We start from the raw sequence: 21,559 nt of genomic DNA, 5'->3' as shown, positions 1-21,559 counted from the left end.
ATCAGAAGTGGAGCAGACAGGATTTGAACCAGCATCTAAATGGGATGCTAGCTTTGGAGGTGGCAGCTTTACCCACTATACCACAATGCTGGCCTCTCATGGATGCATTTTACAAGGCACTTCCAAAAGTTTACAAAGAAATTGAACTAAAAAATAAGTTTAGGGGCCAGTGTTGTGGTATAGGCGATTAAATAGCCTTCTGTATGCTGGCATCCCATATGAGCACTGGTTGAAGTCCCAGTTGTTCCATTTCCAATCTAGCTACTTGCTAATGCACCTGGGAAGGCAGTAGAAGATGGCCCAGGTGTTTGGGCCTCAGCCACCTACGTGGGAGACCCAGATGGAGCTCCAGGCTCTTGCCTTCACCCTGGCCCAGCCTGGTCCCTGTGGCCATTTGAGGAGTAAACCAGTGGGATGGAAGCTCGCTTTCTCTCTGCAAGTCTGCCTTTCAAATAAATAAAATTAAAAAAAATCAAAACGTTTTGAGCTCCATGAATAATTTTTGTAACAGTACAAATTTTCACAAACTTTTTGAAGAGTCCTCATGTTTTATTGTAGTCATGTGTTATGATTTAGTTTGTCTGAACCCTATTATTTTACCCTTAGGTTGTTTCTTTGGGTTTACCATTGCAAACAGCATGTCATGTAATACCCTTAAAACTGTAACATTTGCTCATGCATGAATAAACTTCTGGGACAAATTTCTAGAAGTGAAGTGTCTTTTTGATTTTTAAAGATAGTGTCAAAATCCCCTTCACAGAGACTGACACTGATTTTTATTCTTGTAAAGCTTATCTGGAACCAAATTAGTTTCATTAGAATGAAAGATTAATCCCTGAATGCCATGTACCATCTGCTGGGTCCTCCGAAGCAGCCTACCATGAAAGCCTATGGCTTTCAGTTCATTCATCCCACATTGCTGGAGTCTGCACTGTGTACAAAGTGTTAACCTACATCTGGGAGCCAGAAAACTGACTGCGAGCAGGAAAGTTGGAGACATATCTCAAACACTAGAAAAGAAACAAAGCTGCCTCCTAGACTAAGACATCCAACTTCACAAGGTCGAAAGGGCTAGGAGCAGAGTGTAGAGAATTCTTGAAAGAAGAGGAATGTTTGATTCTTGCTTAGTCCTTTTCAAGGCCTGGAGAAACCCAGAGCAGATGCGGTTAGGATCTTGGCTGTGCTAGTCCTAAGACAAGCATGAGAACCCAGCAACAGAGGTCCAACTTGGGGTACACATCCTGAGAAAATGAACACAACCTAAGCAATTAGCCAAGAAAATGAATGGGTTTTATATGGCAGATTTTTGTATTACTACTTCACAATCTTTGTTTTGTAAATTTAAAACCATTCTATTTATTTAGAAAACAAAATGTTGGGGCTGGTACTGTGGCATAGTGGGTAAAGCTGCCACCTCCAATGCCAGCATCCCACATGGGCACCGGTTCAAGTCCCAGCTGCTCCACTTCTGATCCAGCTCTCTGTTATGGCATAGGAAAACAGTAGAAGATGGCCCAAGTGTTTGGGCCCCTGTACCCATGTGAGAGACCTGGGGGAAGCTCCTGGCTCCCGGCTTTGGATCAGTCCAGCTCCTGCCGTTGCGGCCATCTGGGGAGTTGACCAGCAGATGGAAGACCTCTCTCTCTCTCTCTGCCTCTGCCTTTCTGTAACTCTGCCTTTCAAATAAATAAATAAATCTTTAAAAAACAACGTTGTTTTTAAGAAAGTATGGCTGGCTGATGTTGTAGAAGAAGGAGCAGACTTGGAGGGGAACCAGAAAAAAATAGGAATGTGGATTTCTTGGGGGGCTTGGACTTCTTGGTGAGCAAAGAGAATAGTTCATGAGAAGGGCAATTTAGAGGGGGATACAGGAAAAGAAGGAGGCAGCAGTTGTTGAAAATGGTTCATTACTGTTATTTCCCATTGTTATATCTCAGCCTTGGTCTACTGAACATCAGTCTAATGACTTCCTACTGTTTTGGGCTAGACTGGGCCTAAATTCCTATTCTAGGCTATTGCTTCTTACTTAGAGATACATCTTAAGTACAGGCACAAACACAATGTGCAAAGTGATAAGGTTTATTTACAAGGTGAGAAAAAGCCATGTGCATATATGGGCATTGTTCAAGGAGAAGGAAGGGTCATGTTGACTTCTATAACAAATTCTCATGTGACTTAAGACCTTTTCTAAATTTCTATTATATTTTTAAAAATTCATGCTCCATTTATCATGCCATTTCAATTTTTATTGTAGTTTAATAATAGGCTTAAATATCTGACTTGCTAATTTGGGGTTTAATAATAGGTCTTGCTATTCTCCTACAATGAGCTGAAGAACATTCCAGTAAATGCTCAGGTCAAAAAGCTTGCAGTAATCCTTTCTCTTTCTCTTACATACTACCTCCAATCCATCAACAAACCTGCTCCATTCTTCCATCAGAATATATCCTGAGCCTGACCAATTTTCTACCATACCATTTGAGACATGATTACTATTATTTCGGTCATGTGGATTATTACAATACTTGTTGCCTCTCAAACGATTTCCTTGTTTCTGTGCTTGGTGTCCTACCTTCTACTTTCTGCAACAGAAACCTGATTGTATGTAAATCAGATGTCATCCGCCTTCTCAAAACCCTCCAGGAGGGGTGGGTGTTGTGGTGCAGTGGAATCAGCTGCTGCCTGGGACACCTGCATCTCATGTCTGAGTACCTGGGACCAAGTCCCACCTCTGCTTTCAGTCCAACTGCTTGCACCCTGGAAGGCAGCAGATGATTGCTCATGGGTCCCTGCCACACATGTGGGAGACCTGGATACAGTTCCTGGTTCCTGACTTTGGACTGGCACAGCCCTAGCTGTCATAGCATTTGGGGAGTAAATCAGTGGGTGGAAGATGCCACTCTCAATCTTTCTGCCTCTCTCTTGTTCTGCCTTTCAAATAAATAAATAAATAGGTAAACTTAAGAAAAAAACCTTCAGTAGTAGCATTCTATTTTATTCAGAGCAAAAGCCAAGCATGGCCACACATTGCTTAATCATAGGGATATGTTCTGAGAAATGCATCATTAGGGATTTTGCCATAGTGTGAACATCAGAGAGTGCACTTACACAAGCCTGGATGGTATAAGTCAATCACTGGCGCATCCTCTCAATGCTATCCAGTGGTTTGGTAAACACAAGATACGTGAGGCTGCTGCTGACACAACACAGTCTACTGTTTTTACAGTAAACTTTTTTTAGATTTATTTATTTATTTGAAAGTCAGAGTTACACAGAGAGAGGAGAGGCAGGGAGAGAGAGGTCTTCCGTCCGATGGTTCACTACCCAGATGGCTTTAATGGCCGGAGCTGCGCCAATCCAAAGCCAGGAGCCAGGAGCTTCTTCCAGGTCTCAGGGGCCCAAGGACTTGGGCCATCTTCTACTGCTTTCCCAGGCCATAGCAGACAGAGAGCTGGAAAGGAAAAGGAGCAGCCGGGACTAGAACTGGCGCCCATACGGGATGCCGGCGCTTCAGGCCAGGGCATTAACCCACTGCACCACAGTGCCGGCCCCTATAGTAAACATTTTTAAAAAATAAGTAGGAGCATACTTTACAGATAAAAAGTATAGTACACTATGGTATAAACCAGTAACATAGTCATCTATTATTGTCAAGTATTATGTACTATATATAATTGCATATGCCAGACTTCTACGTGCCTGGCTACACAGTAGGTTTGCTCTACAACATCACCATGAAAACATGAGTAATGCATTTGGTAATGACATGACCACAGCTAGGACATCACTAGGCTCTAGGAATTGTTCAGCTCCATTACAATTTTATGGTGCCTGACTGTACTAACCTTGGCCAACACAGCACTGATGACCTCTCTGACCTCATCTCCTCTCAACCCCTGATTTACTTGGCTCTAGCCCCAGAAGCCTCCCTGCTATTCCTCCAACAAACACATACACAAACCAGGCATAACCCACCCCTACCTTTATACTTGCTATTTCTATTATCTTCAGATATCTGTTTAGGTTGGTAGCAGTGATGGAAACAGGGTGAAGGAGGTAGGTACCCATGTGCTTAAGTCATAATTTCTTAATAGGTAGTAGCTAAATGCTATCTAAACAAATAGGAGATCAAGTACACTTCATGATAAAGATAAAAACTCAAACAAAAATACAAATTTTTCAAATTGTCAGAAGAAACACACACTCCAAAAGAAAACAAAATAGGATTTAAAAATCCTATCTTGAAAAAGCCAAAAAGAAAAAATAATGGGGCTAAGAATCATCTTCTATGGCTATATATATATCTATATATATATACACACATATACATACACACACACTATATATATAAACATATATATATGCTATAATGTACCTACAAAGACTAGTTGAATTATAATGTAAAGAAAATTTACATTGTATACTCTGCACATAAAACACTAAGTTAAAATTATTCAGAAAGTTTGAAAATAAGAGGAAGAAGAAAGACTTTCTAAGAAAAAAAAACAAGTAAAAAGAAAGTAGGGGTTACAATGTGAATATCAGATGAGGTTAATTCTAGAAAATAATGACACAGATGGCACGTTATAAAGGATGCAATGTGCAAGAAATCTTGCAGATTCACCCAACTTCTATCTGCAATTTGACTAAAATTATTGGAGGATGAGAGTGGAGGTGGAGTGGGCAGTGCTGGTAAACCCAAGAGTCCATGGGTCACTCTCTATGGCCTCAGACCATCATTTAGGAACAATCCTCACTGCCTCAACAGTTATTTTAAAGTCACTTTCTTCTTAGTTGAAATGTTTATTTAAGGCTGGCGCCGCAGCTCAATAGGCTAATCCTCCGCCTAGCAGCACCTGCACACCGGGTTCTAGTCCCGGTCGGGGCACCGGATTCTGTCCCGGTTGCCCCTCTTCCAGGCCAGCTCTCTGCTGTGGCCAGGGAGTGCAGTGGAGAATGGCCCAAGTGCTTGGGCCCTGCACTCCATGAGAGACCAGGAGAAGCACCTGGCTCCTGCCTTCGGATCAGCGTGGTGCGCCAGCGCGGTGGCCATTGGAGGGTAGAAAAAAAAAAAAAAAAAAAGAAATGTTTATTTAAAAAAAAAAAAAAACTAGGGGATGCAGGTGTTTAGACTAGTGGATAAGATGCCTCTGGATGGTCCGGGTGCTTGGGCCCCTGCACCCGCATGGGAGACCAGGAGGAAGCACTTGGCTCCTGGCTTCAGAACGGCATAGCTCCGGCTGTAGCTGCCATTTGGGGGGTGAACCAGTGGAAGGAAGACCTTTCTCTCTGTCTCTCTCTCTCACTGTCTATCTGTAAAAATAAAAAAATTTTAAAAAAAAGATGCCTCTGTTCCACATAGGAGTACCTGGCCTGATGCCCAGCTGCAGCTCCTGCTGACAAAGGTTCCTGCTCATGCAGACACTCAGATGCCACAGTGATGGCCCAATTGACTGAGTTCCTTGCTCCCAGCTTCCACTCAGCACAGTGCCTGTTGTGGACATTTGGGAAGGAAACCAGTAGATTAGAACATGCCTGCCCTCTCCCTTTTTCTAACAAATATTTGTTTAAAAAATAAGATAAAAATTTAAAACTGGGAAATGCACAAAATGATATTCTAAAAAAGGCAACTGTTTCTTCATTCTGAGACAAAACCAGAAATCCATCATAATATATAAAATCTTTGATTTTTTAATGTTAGCTTAAAAGACTCAACAAAACCTGCCTGTGCTTTTTCCTGGCTATGGGTCCCCCAGTTTTCAGCCCTTGTGTTGGTAGGTGCTGGGGAATCCTCCTGCTTCTCTCCTCACTCCAGGCTCAGCAGATGGCAACTACAACTCAATATGTCCCCCTTCTCCCTCATCCTCAGCCGCTGATACAGAGCTTATGACTGACCTGGGCTGTAAACTCCTTAAGGATTATGATTACTGTGCTCCCCCTCCCAGGGTCTACCAGAGTTTCTGACACATAGTAGGTGCCCATTTATTCGTACATCCACACACATGTTACATAGCAGGAGAATATGTAAGATTTCATAACCACTTTTAACAAAAAACTCTGAAATCAAGTTCTGTTGAGTCAACCCTCACTGAGGGAGTGGGGCTGGATTTCCAGAGGAGACAATATCTAAGTCTATTCTTGAAAGAGAAGTTAGATGTCCCTGAGGAGGGCAGATAGGGAATATGGGGAGGCATTCAGCTTTAGTAGTTGGTGTGGACATTATTCAGAAATGTGGGAGATTTTCAGATTTTTTTTTTTTTTTTTTTGTCAGGCAGAGTTAGACAGTGAGAGAGAGAGAGAGAAAGGTCTTCCTTCCATTGGTTCACTCCCCAGTGGCTGCTACGGCCGAAGCTGCACCAGTCTGAAGCCAGGAGCCCGGTACTTTCTCCCGGTCTTCCATGTGGGTGCAGGGCCCAAGGACCTGGGCCATCCTCCGCTGCCCTCCCTGGCCACAGCAGACAACTGGACTGGAAGAGGAGCAACCAGGACAGAATCCGGTGCCCCAACCGGCACTAGAACCCGGGGTGCCGGCACCACAGGTGGAGGATTAGCCTAGTGAGCCGTGGCACTGGCCCAGATTTATTTATTTATTTATTTTTAATATGATGGGTCCCTGCTCTCATGTGGGAGACCCAGATTTAGTTCCAGGTTCCTGGTTTTGACCTGTCCCTGCCCCAGAGGTTGCTGGCATTTGGGCAGTGACCCAGCAGATGGAAGAACTATGTGTCTGTGCCTTACTGCGAAAACAAAAGAAAGAAAAACAGTGAAAAGAAATATCAATGTAATTTAAGGAGGTTGAAAGGCCAAGGGACTTCTGATACTGCTGGGACATCCACATACTTTTCTAAGGTCATGCTGTAAATAAGGGAAGGTCAGCAATGTCTAAGAGAGAAAACACTGGATCAGAAATCTCTGCAAAGATTACCTGTTGCTGGGATTAGCCTCTATGTCAGCTGGTCCTTAGGGATTTTGCAGGTGAAACGTTGATGTGAAAAATCTCACTTTGCCTAGGTTTAGAGACATTGAATGTTATGTAAGGCTTATGATTTATGTATGAGGAAATTTCTGAAGGAAAATGAGATCTGAAGAACAGTTTTTACAGGAAATAGCATTAAGCAGCAGGTCAAAGATGGCTCACACACATTACTACTCAAGAATGAGATGGCTGGAGATAATACAATTAGGTGGAAGACGTTTTCTAGTAAATCCAGTAATATAAAGCAGAGATTTTTGATATGCAGACCTAAGAAATGTACGTTTGGTGGTATTGTGACAAATGAGTCCTGAAATACGTGCTTTGAAATCTTATATCCAGTTAGAGACTATTTTAGATGTTGCTGAAGTTGAGGTCTGTGTCATCAATGGAAGCCCAAGGAACATGGCAGTCTGTATCTGTCAAAGGACAAAATTGGGGCCAGCATTATGGAATAGCAGGTAAAGCTGCTGCCTGCAAAGCGGGGTCCCATGTGGGTGCCCACTTCTGATCCAACTCCCTGCTAATGACCTGGAAAAAGCAGCGGAAGATGGTCTAACTAGGCCCCTGCTACTCTTGTGGGAGACCCAGATGAAGCTCCTGACTTCAGCCTGGCCCAGCCCTGGTCATTGCAGCCACCTAGGGAGTGAACCAAAAGATGGAAGATCTCTTGCTCTCTGTTTCTCCCTCTCTCTGTAATCCGATTTTCAAATAAACAAATAAATCTTGAAAAACAAGGACAAAATTACAATTTAAATATCTTTCTGGATCCCTCTGTATTTTTCTATTTGTACACCTTGTGAAATAATTATGACCCCCAAAGGTATGTTTACTTCTAATCTAGTTGCATGCTTTATACCTTGATTGGTATCTGTCAAATGACTTTTTGGCTTGTAGCTGATACTTGTAAGACATCATAGATACCTACCACACATATAAATATACATAGATATGAGAGGATTTTCAAAAATTAATGGAAAATAGGGTTAAAGGGAATGCTTATTTAGGGCTTGGCATTGTGGAACAGCAGATGACGCTGCTGTTTGTGACACTGGCATGCCATATCAGAGCCTCAGTTTGAATTCCAGCTACGCTACTTCTATCCAACTCCTTGTTACTGTGCCTGGGAAACCAAGGGAAGATGCCGCAGGTACTTGGGCCCCTGCCATCCATGTGGAGACCAGGATGGAGTTCCTGGCTCCTGGCTTCAATCATGGCCCAGACCTGGCTGTTTCAGCTGTTCGGGGAGTGAACCAGCAGATGGAAAATCTCTCTCTCTGTGTCCTGTTTCTCTCACTTTTTTTTTTTTTTTTTTTTTTTTTTACAGGCAGAGTGAATAGTGAGAGAGAGAGAGACAGAAAGGTCTTCCTTTTGCCATTGGTTCACCCTCCAATGGTCACCATGGCTGGTGCGCTGCGGCTGGTGCACCACGCTGATCTGAAGACAGGAGCCAGGTGCTTCTCCTGGTCCCCCATGGGGTGCAGGGCCCAAGCACTTGGGCCATCCTCCACTGCCTTCCTGGGCCACAGCAGAGAGCTGGCCTGGAAGAGGGGCAACCAGGAAAGAATCCGGCGCCCCGACCGGGACTAGAACCTGGTGTGCCGGCGCCGCAAGGCGGAGGATTAGCCTATTGAGCCGCAGCGCCAGCCCTGTTTCTCTCACTTTTGCTCTTGCTTTCACTCTCTGTTACTTTACTTTTCAAAAAAAAATGGCTACTTTTTTTTATTTTATTTTGGTACAATAAAATTGTAAATCCATGCATATGTGGCATCTTCAAAAAGTTCATGAAAAATGTATTTTATAAAAAAACCCATACATGGATTTCAAAATTGTTTGCACCCAAACAAACTTATTGGCCCAAGTATTTAGCCTGATTGTTAAGATGCTGGTTAAGTTCCTGCATCCCATATTGCAGTTGCCTAGGCTCAAGTCCTGGCTTCCCTCCTAATTCAGCTCGCTGTCAATGCATATTCTGGGAGGCAGAAGGTGATAGCTCCAATAGTTGAGTTCTTGCCACTCAAGTATGAGAACTGGATTGAGTTCCTGGTTCTTGGCTTCAGCCTGAGTCAATTCCAGCTACTGTGGGCATTTAGTGTGTGAATTAGTAGATGAGAATACTCTCTCTTTCTCTGTCCCTCTCCTTGCCTCTGTCTCTGAAATAAATAAAAATTTTAAAAAACCTTATTTTTCAGTTTCATTTTTCCCATAAACTTGTTGAAGTCCCTTCATAGACAGATATATACGCATAGATAACTGACTTTTTATTTTACCTAGCTAAGAATTATGAATATTTGGAATTCTTGATTAAGGCAAGAGAAATGTGTTTCACCAAGGAAGTATATAATTTTTTTTTGACAGGCAGAGTGGACAGTGAGAGAGAGAGACAGAGAGAAAGGTCTTCCTTTTGTTGTTGGTTCACCCTCCAATGGCCGCCACGGCTGGCGCACCACACTGCTCCGATGGCAGGAGCCAGGTACTTATCCTGGTGCCCCATGGGGTGCAGGGCCCAAGCACTTGGGCCATCCTCCACTGCCTTCCTGGGCCACAGCAGAGAGCTGGCCTGGAAGAGGGGCAACTGGGACAGAATCCGGCGCCCCGACTGGGACTAGAACCCAGTGTGCCGGCGCCACAAGGCAGAGGATTAGCCTAGTGAGCCGCGGCGCCGGCTAGGAAGCATATAATTTTAAAACTGCCCCATAGTTTAAGATGCATTTGAAGGTAACAGAAAATTAGAAATTTTCTGATATTACATGAGAGATTTCTTAGAGCTCTTATACTATGAGTGACAATTTTTTGTGCCTTTTTTCTGTGCTTACTGACAGACCCAAATGGCCAAAACATCCAGTGCTGGGCCAGGCTGAATCCAGGAGTGAAGAACTCCGTCCTGATCTCCCACATGGGTGGCAAGGGTACAAGCACTTGGGCCATCATCTGCTGCCTTCCTAGGTGCCTTAGGAGGAAGCTAGATTGGAAGCAGAGCAGCAAGAACTGGAACTGGCACTCCAATATGGGATACAGGTGACCTCTGCACCACCATAGTAGCTGATCTGCTTGTTTTGATTAGCTGACTGTGCTGTGTTTGATTGTGCCCCTGGGGTTGACATTCTCCTCTTTCTTTTCTTAGGAAAAGAAAACTTAGCTGGTTGAAATCACTTCTTTGAAATAGTACATTCCCTTTAGTCAATAGTACTGCAGTCTTTCTGATCTTGATGAAATGTTAATGAGAAACTTTTATTAAAAAGAGACTTGTTCTACCATACCTACTTATCTTGCCCTGGAAAGTGTGGCCTGGATTCTCCCTCCAGGTGTGCAATGCATGGGAATTTCCAGAACTTTGCATTTCTCACCAGGGGTGAGCAGAGCAGAGAATAATAGAGGAGGTTAAAGGACTAAAGACTAAAGAGGAACCAGAACATGTAGGAAAGTTTGGGCTGCTTCTCTCAGTCCAAATCCCCGATCTCCTTACCCTTGTGTGAGGTGTTTATTACTTCTTTTTCCAGCTTTTTTTTTTTTTTTTTTTTTTTTTTGACAGGCAGAGTGGACAGTGAGAGAGAGAGACAGAGAGAAAGGTCTTCCTTTTGCCGTTGGTTCACCCTCCAATGGCCGCCGCGGCCGGCGCGCTGCGGCCGGCACACCGCGCTGATCCGATGGCAGGAGCCAGGAGCCAGGTGCTTTTCCTGGTCTCCCATGCGGGTGCAGGGCCCAAGCACCTGGACCATCCTCCACTGCACTCCCTGGCCACAGCAGAGGGCTGGCCTGGAAGAGGGGCAACCGGGACAGAATCCGGCGCCCCGACTGGGACTAGAACCCGGTGTGCCGGCGCTGCTAGGTGGAGGATTAGCCTAGTGAGCCGCGGCGCCGGCCTTTTCCAGCTTCTTATTCTGGGTCTTTGCACAGAGTAGATCAAACAAAGGGTATAACAAAGGCAAAGCAACCTTAAACTGCAAATCAGCACTAGTTGGTTGACAATACTTATGACTGGGGCCGGTGCTTTGGCGTAGTGGGTAAAGCTGCTGCCTGCGGCACTGGCATCCCATACAGGCCCCTGTTCAAATTCCAGCTGCAGTTCCAGCATTCCATACAGGCACCGGCTGGGGTCCTGGCTGCTCCACGTCTGATCCAGCTCTCCGCTATGGACTGGGAAAGCAGTAGAAGATGGCCCAAGTGCTTGGGTCCCTACACTTGCGTCGGAAACTGGGAAGAAGCTCTTGGCCCAGAGCCCAGCTCTGGCCGTTACAGCAATTATACTGTAGCAATTACTGGAGGGAACCAGTGGATGGAAGATCTCTTTCTCTGCACCTCTCTCTCTGTGTAACTCTGCCTTCCAAATGAATAAATAAGTCTTAAAAAAAATACTTAAGATCAAATTATAGTTTCAGATCAAGAAACAGCATCTTTGAATTGGAACAATTATGACAGTTCAGTAGCAAAGATTCTTATAGCAGTCTGATACGCTATTCAACAGTTGAATAAAATGGACAATAATGAATAATTTAGAACAGTTACTTCGGTGTTGGACACAGCAGCTAAAAAAAAAAAAGTTACGGGAAATCATTGTTTAGGATTGAGCTTCTGCACTAGAATCAGACCACACCAAACTACAGTCACTCATGCTGAATGCTATATAGTCAAAGTGAGATTTAAGGGAGCAGATCCAAAACAGAACTGTTTTTCCTGAAACAAGTGTACTCTCCCTGAGTCAAGCTCCTAAGAAGTCCTCCTCTGCTTTAACTCTTACAAAAAAGTAACCAGAAGGAATCTTATGTTAAGCAATCAGCTTCTATTTTTCCTTCTGTCATTCTGTTTCCTTGCTTTAACCTTTCAAAGCCTACTGCTCTGCTATTGCCCAGTGGGAGCTCCATTTTGTTGAATGAAGGCTGCTCTTATTGGTGAACTGCAAAGAAAAGCCAATTAAATCTGTAACTACGTTGGTTGCAATGTTGTATGATAGGTGCTTCATATACATTTTATCTGCATGACAGCACTGTGAGATAGTCCTATTATCCCTGCTTTATAGGGGCTCACAGAGGTTAAATGACCTGATCACGAAGCCTTAACTCTTTGTTAGGGATTCCCCCAGGGTGCTCATTAATGGGCAGGGGGTACTGACAATGGTTTTGTTATGAACACCCACTGAACCCTCTTCAAAGTTACATTGTTGTACAGCTTAACTTAAAACATCACTGTTTGTACTGGGGTCATGAAACATTTCCCTAAGGATCAGGTGTTTCTTCACTACAGGATGACATCCCTCCACAACCACCACTGATTAAACTTTTAGCCTCTTTGGTGAAGTAGTCATAGTTGAATTCAAGACCTTTTAAGTTGTGGCCACGGCAACAAGGGCCAACCTCTTCTACCCTGCTTTAATCTTGCCTTTGTAGCACTTTCACAACTGCATTTCATCCTGGGCATTAAAAGTAGGAGGAGGAGCCTCATTGTGGTGTAGTGGGTTAAGCCACGCCTGTGATGCCAGCATTCCATATAAGCATTGGTTGGAGTTCTGGCTGCTCCACTTCTGCTAATGTGCCCCGGAAAGCAGCGAAAGATGGCACAAGTGCTTGGGCCCCTGCCACCCACATGGGAGACCCCGATGGAGTTCCATATTCCTGGCTTCAGCCTGACCCTACCCTGGCTGTTGTGGCCATTTGGGGAGTGGACCAGCAGAAGAATGATCTCCGACTCTTCCTCTCTCTGCCTATGAAAATAAACACTTTTTTTTTTAAGGGGGGGAGTAATACTATTAATGATATTATTCCACAGGAAGGTACTCTGCAGATATAGCAAGTGGTAGAATCAACCAGCGCCATCTTGAGGGAGGGTATAAAGTGGACTACTCTGAACTGGTCGCCCAGCCTGGACACATGCCTGCCATTCCAAATGTAATGATTCTTCAATTGTTTGAAACCCTGGCCTGTGGGTCTACATTTATGCCTCTCATGCTTTTTGTTTTGTACTCCTCTCCATCATCCCTAATCATTCTTCAATAATGACCTTATTATTTATCTCTAACACTGACTTTTACCCCTGCTTAGAGTTGGAGGGAGGGTTGTGTTGATAAACTTATAAGTTCTGAGAGAGCAGGAATTACTTGTTACTTATAGCCTGGCAAATAGTAGGTACCCAATAATTATTTGCAGAAAAACCAAGGGCCCATATTGATGGCACAGCAGGTAAAGCTGCTGCCTGCAATGCTGGCATCCCATGTGGGCTCCAGTTCGAGTCCCTGTTAATTCATTTCCAATCCAGCTTCCTGCTAATGGCCTGGGAAAAGCAGCAGAAGATGCCCTAAGTGCTTGGGCCCCAGCCACCCACATGAAGCTTTGGCTCCTGGCTTCAGTTTGGCTCAGCCCTGGCTGTTGCAGCCACTTGTCCGCAGGCAAACCTGCGGATGGAAGAGCTATCTTTTTCTAACTCTGACCTTCAAAGAAATAAATAAACCTTATAAAAATACTGTAGAAAGACTCCCTAGCTTTAAAAATTGATTTTTTCCTATGCAGAAAAACAGGGGACTTTTTTCAATACTGTCTTGGGAAGGTTAGCAAAATAATTTTACCAATGTTCAATTATTTCTCTGTATTATTTTCATAGGATACAACTCTGAATATTTGTGGTACCTTTCACAAATGATGTTTTAGGGTAAGGAAGCTAAGCTATTCTGTATTTTGTGTGATATAACCATGATAGATGCTTCAATTCATTATTTCTAACCCTCGCAGGGCAGGTAGGTATATCCTCCCTTGTACATCTTTATGTAAGAGAGAAACCAAAAATAGGCTATGTTAGAGTTCTCCAGGGAAACAGAACCTTATAGGATGGAGATGCTGAGGGAGGGAGAGAGCAAGCGAGAAAGCAGCTCATCTTATTTCCAAGGCTGGTAAGATCTATAGAATCAGTGGCCTGGGGATCCAGAATGACAAAAGATGTGGCTTCAGTCTTGAGATCTAGGAAGATCCCAGGTGTCAGTTCCAAGAGGGTCAGGAAGGAAGAGTTCTCTTTCTGGAAGAACTTTAGCCTTTTCCTTCTTTTTACGCCTATCCATTTTAGGGGCACCAGTCTGCTTGACGCAATCTACTGATTTTAATGGCATTCCACAACCTGGAAACATCCAGAGGAATGTTTGATGAAATATCTGATCACCTTGTGGCCCAAAATAACACATAAACTTGACCATCACAAACCACAACTCATCAGGGGCAGAGCAGGATTTCCAGCCTGCCAAATGCCAGAGACTTTGGTCTTTTTCATAATAGCTTTCTCCTAGAGAATTGTTTGCAGAGTTGAAATAACCCAAGTACCATGTTTCTCCCCAGTGATGATGCACCGTGTGCATTTTGGTTTCAAACAAGCAGGCCTGGATGGTTTTTATTGGTTGATGGGTTAGTATCTCAAGTTTAGCCACTGAAGTGGTGATTAGGTAGACCGAGGCACACCCAATGTTGCCACAATAACAGTAAATTTTCCTAATAGGCATGTTTGAAAGTTTTAATACTAGATAAAGAGACACAAATCTGAAGCAAGGATAATCAAGGGTTGGGGGCAGAAGACAGATATGTTTGCTTTTTGGCAATTATTTTTGTGTCCTTTAAAGCTTACATTCAGATTTTACTTATTTATTTGAGAGGTAGATTTATAGACAGGGAGAGGGAGAGACAGAGAGAAAGGTCTTCCCTCTGTTGGTTCACTCCCCAAATGGCCGCAACGGCTGGAACTGTGCCAATCCGAAGCCAGGAGCCAGGTGCTTCTTCCTGGTCTCCCATGCAGGTGTAGGGGCTCAAGGACTTGGGCCATCTTCCACTGAAAGTTTACATTCAAATCTCTTATTAAACAAGTATTTATTGAACATATGCCATGAACTTACAAGTTATTGAGGGACCGAGAATACTGTAATGACCAGAAATTCTAAACACTATTTTCTCTCTCGGCAATTAAAAGCAAATGGGTGGAGCCTGTGCTGTGGTGTAGTGGGTAAAGCCACTGCCTGTGGTGATGGCTTCCCACATGGGTGCCAGTTCAAGTCCTAGCTGCTCCACTTCCGATCCAGCTCTCTGCTATGGCCTGAGGAAGCAGTGGAAGATGGCCCAAATTCGTGGGCCCCTGCATCCTCGTGGGAGACCTCGGGGAAGCTCCTGGCTTTAGATTCGTACAGCTACAGCTGTTGCAGCCATTTGGAGAGTGAACCAGCAGATGAAAAGCCTCTCTCTCTCTGCCTCTCTGTAACTCTGCCTTTTAGATAAAATAAATAAATTTTTTAAAAAATCCCACAAAAACCAAAAACCAAGCAAACAACAACAAAAAAACAAGTGGGTGCTGGAACACTACAAATGGTTTTCAAAACCAGTTGTTAAAAGAAAGGCATAGCAGGTGGGGCCTCCGCCTGCAGTGCCGGCATCCCATATGGGTGCTGGTGTGAGTCCCAGCTACAGTTCCGATCCAGCTCTCTGCTATGGCCTGGGAAAGCAGAAGATGGCCCAAGTCTTGGGCCCCTGCACCTGTGTGGGAGACCCAGAAAAAACTCCCAGCTACTGGCATTGGATCCGTGCAGCTCCAGCCATTGTGGCCAATTGGAAAGTGAACCAGGAGTTGGAAACCTCTCTCTCTCTGTGCCACTCCTTCTCTCTTTGTGTAACTCTTTCAAATACATAAATAAATCTTTAAAAAGAAAAACAAAATGGAGTTACGGGGCTGGAGCTGTGGTATAGCAGGTAAAGCTGTCACCTGTAGCACTGGCATCCCATATGGTTGCCATTTCGGGTCCCAGCTGCTCCGCTTCCAATCCAGCTCTCTGCTATGGCCTGGGAAAGCAGTAGAATTTGGCCCAAGTCCTTGAACCCTGAACCCACGTGGGAAACCTAGAATAAGCTCCTGGGTCCTGGCTTTGGATTGGCCCAGCTCTGGCTGTTGCGGCCATTTGGGAGTGGATATAAGACTTCTTTCTCTCTTTGTCTCTGCCTCTCTGGAACTCTGCCTTTCAAACAAAGAAATCAAAAAAAGTCACAGTAATGTAAGCTGCTGTTAAGTGAATAAATTTTGGGGGGTACAAAGGCACTTCAGGATCAGGGAAATAAGTGTGCATACTGGATGACATTATTAAATTATAAAACGTAATTTATGACAATGTTTTCACCACCACTCTACACTAGGTGGCGCCAAGGGCCAGGATGGAAGCTGCAACCAGGAACGGAAAGCCGAAGTTACAGCTTCTGCCCCAGAAGCAGCTTCCGTGTGGATTCAAACAGTATTAGAGAAAAAGCAGAGGTTGCTTTAATGCTCTTTGCTGGAAGGGATGAGAAGGTGAAGACGTGTGGAAAAAGTTCACGTGAGTTACAGAACAGACTGCATCAGAAAAATGAAGGGTGAGAAAATTAAAACTTGAATCCCCCCTCCCTTTTTTAAACTGCTATCGGTTTTCTTTTCTGTTTGCATTTCTTTGATACTGCCCCTGTTTCTTTTTTAAAGATTTATTTATTTGAAAGGCAGAGTCACAGAGGCGGAGAGAAAGACAGAGATATCTTCCATCTTCTGGTTCACTCCCCAGTTGGCCACAACGGCTGGAGCTGCGCCCATCTGAAGCCAGGCAAGAATTTCTTCCAGGTTTCCCCCATGAGTGCAGGGGCCCAAGGACTTGGGCCATCTTCTACTGTTTTCCCAGGCCGCAGGAGAGAGATGGATTGGAAGAGGAGCAGCTGGGACCCGAAATGGCACCCATATGGGATGCCGGCACTGCAGGCGGTGGCTCTACCTGCTATGCCACAGCACTGGCCTGAAACCCCTGGTATTAAGGTGAAGACACAGCCTTATGGTTTATAACGAGAGGGAATCTGTATGAAGAGTTTTAGATAAAGAAAAAGGGAGATTGTGCAGAGACACACCACAAAAGAGCAACTCTACCTTTCAGAGTTGGTGGATTTTGAGATAAATTTAACAAAGATTAATGGATGACAGAGCCACTTGAGACATCAACTCTCACATCTACCTTGTGTACTTTCAAGAGCCACTGCTTAAATGTTGGTAGGAAGCATTATCAGTGGCAACATAATGTCTCCCAGCAATGAGCGTGGACTGCTAGGCAATGGTCAACAGTATTTTAAATGAAAGACAGAAGTGGGAATCTACGCAACTGTGAACACTTACATATGCAAATAATCTTATAAAGAACGAGGTCTTGACAAAAATTGACTTTCCGTTGTCTGTAAAAGATGGGTTGGGAGAACCAGAATGAAATAACTATTCTCAGTGAGGACCACCAACTTAGGGATTACTGAAAGTGAACAGCACCTCAGTTACACAGCACACAGTGAACATTCTGAGTTTGGCATTGCTCTGTGTTTGAGGTTGACCAGCCTACAGCCTTTTTTTTTAACTGTTTGGAGACATAAGGAATAACACAATCTAATACGTTTTCTTCACAGATTTACCAATTTAAAAATCTTACTCCAGTCTTTATTGTTTAGTATAATTCCTGGCAAGTTGTTAATTTATTCTTTTGTGAAATACTTCTTCACTTAAATCCATAAAAATACATTTTTTTTCAGTTAACCCATCCTTTGTAAATCTCTGAGTTGTGTATTTTAGTCATTTAAGGTTATAGGTTGAGAAGGGATTAGGATAGATTGTCATTAGCCTTAGTTTGGATCCATAATATTAAACTGAATGGAAGGAAAAAAATTTCTTACAATTATTAACTTTCCATGAAGCCTCAATGTATTGTGCTTATAATTACATATTAAAAACTTCAAAAACAATATCAAAATCAATAAAATTGCAATTTTTTAAAAAATATTACTTTGAAAGGCAGAGTGATAGCAGAGAGGAAGACAGATCTCCCATTTGCTGATTTACTCCCCAAATGGCTGAAAGCCAGGGCTGGGCCACCCTGGTTTCCCATGTAGCTGACAGGCCCACTCGGGCCATCCTCCACCGCATCCCCATGGACATTAGCAGGGAGCTGGATCAGAAACAAAGAAGCAGGGATTTCAACAGGACTGGAATTGGCATTCTGATATGGGATGTCTGCATTGCAAGTAGTGGCTTAACCCACTGTGCTCCACCAGCCCCAAGTCTCAGTACTTTAGACAAGATCTTGGCTTAGTGGTACCTAGACTTAATTTCATGGAGATGCTTTAAAAAAAAGGGGGGGGAGTGGGGGTATATGACCAATATAGAGCTGCTTACTTTTTCTTATGCTAAGTAAAAATATTTAAAGCAACTTATACTATTAATATTTCAGGTGCTGGCAATATGATGCAGCAGGTGAAACCATGGCCTGCAGTGCTGGCATCCCATGTGGGCACCGTTTCGAGTCCCAGCTGTTCCACTTCTGATTCAGCTCTCCACTGGTGCACCTGGGAAAGCTGTGGAAGATGGCCCAAGTACTTGGGCCCCTGCATCCACATGGGAGATACAGAGAAAGTTCCTGGCTCCTGATGGGCCCAGAACCAGCCATTAGAGCCATTTGGGGAGTGAACTAGTGGATGGAAGATCTCTCTCTCTCTCTGTCTTTCCTTCTCTAACTTTCAAATAAATACGTCTCTAAAAAAATTCATAAAAGGATACTTCAATACCATACAAGTTAAAATACTCTTATAATAACAATTAGAGTTAATACCTTATATTAGCTGAAAAATTGCACTGGTATTTGGGAACAATTGCCTAAAATGACATTTATTTCAATCACTGTAATTTAAAAGGCTGAGACATGAGAAGCTTTACTTGAGGTCAGTTAGTATTAAAATTGGGTCAAGAAAAGACTAACTTCTCACAACTAGTAACATAATACACTCCCCCAGGCATTCAAGCAACTATGTCACTGATTAGGAACCTTTGTCAATGTTTATCTTCAAAAAAAATCAAAAACCTCCATAACCAATGTAAAATCAAATAATTTCACCTACTTTATAACATTTTTGTTAACAATGGCTGTAGTGATTAATATTTGTCAAGGAATATAGCCTCAACTCATACAATTTAAGTCATAAATGATATAATCTAAACTGTGAGCTTCTAATTCTCCAAAATGTCTATCAGTTCCCTGGTCTGTAGATACCTAATAAATATCCGCTAAATAAACACATGAATGTCACTCAACATCACTGCAAATCAAGGCTCTTCACACTAGGAACAGGATATTTAGAAATCATGAAAAAAAATAAGATGGAACAAAAAAAAGGGAAGACTCACTTGCCCTGATATCACAATCAAATGACAACTAAGGCGTTTAACTAGAACAGCAACTGCACACAATGTTTTTTGAAAATATCTCACATTAACCTAACAACGCCCACTATTTTTTAGGTTAAATATAAAAAGTTCTTTTTAAAAAATTATTTTTTTTATTTGTGAGGCACAGAGTGAGACAGAGAGGAAGCTCCCACCCAATGGTTCATTCCCCAAATGCCTTCAAGGAAGCAGGGAACCAGGAACTCAGTTCAGATCCCCCTCATGGATGAAAGGAACTCAATGACTTGAATCATCATTGCTGCCTCTTAAAAGCTGCACTAGTAGGAAGCTGGAATCAGGAACCGGAGCCAGGTATTAAAACCCAGGTACTTCATGTGGGACATGGACATCCTAACCAGCAATTTAATTGCTAGGCCAAACACCAGCCCCTGACAAAAATTTTTTTTTTTTTTTTTGACAGGCAGAGTGGATAGAGAGAGAGACAGAGAGAAAGGTCTTCCTTTTGCCGTTGGTTCACCCTCCAATGGCAGCCGCGGTTGGCGTGCTGCGGCCGGCACACTGTGCTGATCCAAAGCCAGGAGCCAGGTGCTTCTCCTGGTCTCCCATGCAGGTGCAGGGCCCAAGGACTTGGGCCATCCTCCACTGAACTCCCTGGCCACAGCAGAGAGCTGGCCTGGAAGAGGGGCAACCGGGACAGAATCCGGCACCCCGACCAGGACTAGAACCCGGTGTGCTGGCGCCACAAGGCAGATGATTAGCCTATTGAGCCACGGTGCTGGCCAAAAGTTTTAACATTATAATAGAATTCTAGTTCAAAAGCATGTAACTGAATTTTAAAATGACCTTGAAAATACATTTACTTATCCTGGACTATCAAAATGCATAAGGAAATTTGTATTTCCAGTTAAGCTATCATTTCCAATTGTACCACATACATACATACCAATATACCTTTGAAAAATAGTTTTCTTAGAATTGGTTCCAGGCCCATCCAACTATAAAAATATATAACCAACAACTTCAAATTCAAAATAAAAATTATTATAGTTTACTCTGGTAAGCTACAAGAATGTTCCTTTACTAAAAACTTTGGGAATTCACAAATTTTTTGAAGATCTTTCAAAACATAAATCTCTCTTTTGATGACCCATTCATATCTATTTGAAAAATAGTGATAAAGCATGGAAAAAATTTATCCTAGGGCTGGCACCGTGGCTTACTTGGTTAATCCTCTGCCTGTGGCACCGGCATCCCAAATGGGCGCCGGGTTCTAGTCCCGGTTGCTCGTCTTCCAGTCCAGCTCTCTGCTGTGGCCCAGGAAGGCAGTGGAGGATGGCCCAAGTACTTGGGCCCTGCACCTGCATGGCAGACCAGGAGGAAGAACCTGACTCCTGGCTTCGGATCAGCTCAGTGCACCGGCCGTAGCGGCCATTTTGGGAGTGAACCAACAGAAGGAAGACCTTTCTCTCTGTTTCTCTTTCACTGACACTCTGTCAAATAAATAAATAAAAATCTTAGAAAAAAAGTTATCCTATAAATATGATAGCATCAGGGTGTGTAGGATTTTAGAGTTTGCACCGTGTGTTATAAAGACACATCCAAGTCAGGTGGGCTACTTAAACCCAGTCCACATGACTTTAATATCAATCTTAACCTACTACAGTACACAAAACTACATTTTAAAAATTGCAGCGATCCAACTAGGAACACTGCTGTCTGATTTCTTTGATTCTTCTGACTTCTAAGGTTAAGCGGACTTTCTTAAGTGGAAACTTACAAATGACTATTGAGAATTCAAGTGAACAGAAAGAAATGAGAATATTTACCCGTTTTACCCATTTTAAATGTTCAGCTGGCCATATTGCATATGTATCTTGTTATATTTTTCTCATTCTATAAAATCCGGAACCTAATCTCTTTAAAAACTATACTAAAGTACTTCAGAAAGTTCATTAAAAAATGGAATTAAGGCCGGCACCATGGCTCAATAGGCTAATCCTCCACCTAGCAGTGCCAGCACACCGGGTTCTAGTCCCAGTTGGGGCGCCGGATTCTGTCCCAGTTGCTCCTCTTCCAGGCCAGCTCTCTGCTGTGGCCTGGGAAGGCAGTGGAGGATGGCCCAAGTCCTTGGGCCCTGCACCCCATGGGAGACCAGGCGAAGCACCTGGCTCCTGCCTTTGGATCAGCGCGGTGCGCCGACCACAGCACGCCAGCTGCGGCGGCCATTGGAGGGTGAACCAATGGCAAAAGGAAGACCTTTCTGTCTCTCTCTCTATCCACTCTGCCTGTCAGAAAAAAAAAAAAAAAAAAAAAGGAATTCAAAGGCTAGTTCATTTTGGTGCAAATAATTTGGAAATCCATCCATAGATTTCCCTATGTATTTTCCATGAGCTTTTTGAAGACCCT

The sequence above is a fragment of the Oryctolagus cuniculus genome, chromosome 15, assembly GCF_051225735.1.
Source record: "Oryctolagus cuniculus isolate XC-2025 breed Fujian yellow rabbit chromosome 15, ASM5122573v1, whole genome shotgun sequence".
NCBI classification, from domain to species: domain Eukaryota; kingdom Metazoa; phylum Chordata; class Mammalia; order Lagomorpha; family Leporidae; genus Oryctolagus; species Oryctolagus cuniculus.
This window is presented reverse-complemented; position numbering follows the sequence as displayed.